Here is a 3762-nt window from a genome sequence, read left to right as displayed (position 1 = left end):
TTATATATGTATATTAAAAGACATTTTTTGAGCATCTTCTGTTGTACCATATGCTTATTTTGTTATATACTTTCTTAAGCTTTATATATATATTTTACAACATTCTTAACATGTTATAATAACTTCAAGCTAAAACACAAACTAGAAATTAAATATACATTGATAGTATAACATTTTGAACAAGTCATAATAACTTCAAGCTAAAACACAAATCATAAATTAAATATACATAAACGTTAATAACCGGCGTGTCGAGCTAGAACTAAGCTCTAATGGATTGAACTACTAATGAACTCAACATAACTACTTCTTTGACAACATATCTACCAAGTTTAACAACTCCGATGTGAGTTCTAATGTATCTACTAGATGAATAATAAACTCAACGTAACAACTTCTTTAACTAAACATCTACTACGTTTAACAACCCCGCCGCAACCGCCGCGTTGCGGCGGGGTCTAATAACTAGTTACAATTAATTAACAAAGTAAATGATATATATATATATATATATTATACGATTATATTGTATTAGATTATAATCTCGTGTATTACACGGAGCCTCATAATAGACTCGCATATTATACATGGTTGTATAAAAAATTAATAAAGTTTAAGACAATTATTATCCAATACGATTTCATTAAATATAAGTTTTACTATGTTTTTTTAAAATCATATTGTAATAAAAATTAACAAAGTTTAAAAATATTGGTAAAATAAATAAAGATGTAACAATATTATACTCGATATAAAGATAAAGATACAAAAATGCTTAATTTTTTTATAGTGATTTTTTTAATACTTATATTAATTAAATCGTATTTTATAATAATTTATCTCAATTAATTATGAAATATGATTGGATAAAGCATCATAGCATATTTCCCTACTCTTCCTCCTGTTCCTTAAACTGTATCACTTAAATAAACCTGATCATTAAACTCTCATAACTACTATCAATCATTACACCGTGCAATTAAAAATCAACCAAAATTTCAAAATCAACAGAAGCAAAGGATCTTAGCTTCCCTATCATTCCTCTTAAGACACATACATTGTAGAAAATAAAATCAGTTAAACATGAACATCAAATATTCATTAATTCTAACATCAACATACTTGTAATTTCCAAAATTAACATAAAAATCAGAAACTATTCCTCTTGTTCGTTCCTTGTATTTTGTCTAGACAAATCACGATCATAATCATCATATATATATATATATATCCGGTTCTAACATCTCTATATTGTCATTAATCACCACAATACCACTCCGTACATTATCATCATCATTGTGTCTAAGCATGCGATTAATAACATGCATCATCTTCAATTTACTTGGACAAAATGAATAACTAACTAATAACACGATCATCAAATTTAGCAGCGAATTACGCCTCTCAACCGGTTCCATCACCACCACGTTCGCAAATTCACGAACAAACCATATGAGTCGCCTAAGAACACAAACAACAAACTCGCTAACAACAGATCATCAAATTAATTAAACAAAACGTATAATATCCACAACTAACTAACTAACTAACTAACACGATCATCAATTTATCATCGAATCACACCTCTCAACCGGTCCGACGGCTCCATCACCACCACGGATGAGAAAACCTGGCCGGCAGAGGCACGTCGTTGTTAGAAACTCTAGATCTAGCTCTCCTATAACCGGAAGTGGAAGAATCGTGTTATCAGAGATGGTTTTACAAATCACAGAATTGAACATTGCGCTCAAATTCACGAACAAACATTATGAATCGCAATAAGAACACTGACAACAAAATCACTAACAGATCATCAAGTTAATTAAACAAAATGAATAAACATGCATCTTTAAGTAACCGCTATCGATCAAATTAGCATCGAATTACACTACTCAACCGGTCCAACAAATCACCAATGGAAACTAAACGAACACTATAACAACAGAATCACAGAGAAAATGACCTGAAATTAAATGAACTAATCTGCAACAGAAAATGGCCTGAATTAGACGAACGAATCCTCAGCTTGATCCTCCATTTTCTTTGGTGTGTGTGTGTGTGCGCGAGAGAGAGAGAGTGATGAGAGGTATAGTATATATAGTGAATGGATTGCTTGATGGGGAAGAAATGCAGAAATGCAGTGTGTGTGTGTGATGCAGTCTACTTTTAGCCTTCTCGAAAAACGTCTCTCAAAACCGCAGAGACCAAGCTCTGATACCAATGAAGGTCCTAAATAGGTAAAACACGAACACAATAATTTGGCTAACTCCCAAACTATATTGATAACCTCCAAGAAACTCAACGCAAAACTTGGATACGAAATCCCTACCCAATAGCGCGGTATATATAGCTAACCTAGACGCGTCTAGGATTATTAATTAATTACAAATTATTCTTCCTATATATAACCTAATCAAACAAACATAGAATATTTGCTTATATATCCCAAACACCCATCATCTGTTCTTTCTTTTTATTTGTTTGTTTGTTTAGGTCTTGAATATCAGGACAAGTAGTACTCGTGGCAAGAGGAGGTTTAGCAGACCATTTGAAATCGGGTCGTAGTATGCTCCTGGGACTGAACCTCGGCGTATTCCATATCGTTTATATCTGTTGGTTAAACAAGCGGTCGGTCTCATGAATAGGGGCTTAGATAATCATTCAGCCCCCCTAAAGTTGGTTCAGAAAAAAATTAGATTTTTTTGTGACTTCTTCTATTCTCATCTCCCGGTTGGTTGGAAATAGTATGTTATTTTTCATTCATTCCCTATGTTATTATTTTATTTATATCTTTCTTATTATGTTTTTATTCTAAATGTTTTGCTTCTTGCAGCCAATGGTACAATGCCGCCTCCCTCATTGCCGGCTATGACGCCTCTCGGCCTGAATACTGTTGGATATTTTAGTGTTATTGGATTAACTTGTCGATCGAGGAAATAGCGTTAAGAGATTAAACGAGTTAGGTGATGCGGGAGTGCGGGCTTGTTTAATCATAATGTTATTGGGCTTTGTTATTTGGTATTATACATGGGCTTATGTGTAATGTTAAATGGGCTTTTAGTTAATCTATTTGGGCTCATTAGGGAATTGGATTAATATATTAATCAATATTTTCATTCCCTGGATTATATGATTACTAGAAAAGTGTCCGCGCGATGCAGCGGGAAACTGAAAACACATACTTTGATAACCATGTAACAAATTTTTAGGTGTTCATTATTTCGTTTGAAACTGTGAGATCGTTCACCAGTTTGGTTTCACGGTTGAAACCGGAGCTGGCCGTACATATTTAAATATTAATTATTTACTTATTGAGTATTAGATATAATATATATTAGACATAGTTAAAATATAGTTAACCAAAGTTTTATTTAATACGAGCAAATTCATCTATTAAAACTTTAATTTAGCCAAATTTACAGTGGTTTTTTTTATAATATTTGTTCTTGTTATGATTTCGTCTTCTATTTATTCTAATAAAGTTTATTATTTATGTGACCAAAATTATCTTTGTTCATAGTATGATTCTCTTAATAACGTTTTAGTTGATGCTTAGTTTGAAGTTAAGGTATATGCTGATTAATAATTCTTATTTTAAATTTTAAACTCAATTTTTTTATCGAAGTACAAACTATATCGGAACCTAATCATTGGCAATAGTTCTGTTTAGTTTGGTTTTAATTAGAAACAATTTAGTTTTGGTTTTCGACGACAAAAAAACGTGTAAAGTTGGCTCATGGTTTACTTTAAAACCATCAAAAG

The sequence above is a fragment of the Bidens hawaiensis genome, unplaced genomic scaffold (genome assembly GCF_021521415.1).
Source record: "Bidens hawaiensis isolate Kalapana, Puna unplaced genomic scaffold, B.hawaiensis_p1.1 tig00000459_1, whole genome shotgun sequence".
In the NCBI taxonomy this organism is placed as follows: Eukaryota; Viridiplantae; Streptophyta; class Magnoliopsida; order Asterales; family Asteraceae; genus Bidens; species Bidens hawaiensis.
The sequence above is the reverse complement of the archived record's forward strand: the minus strand, read 5'-3'. Positions refer to the sequence as shown.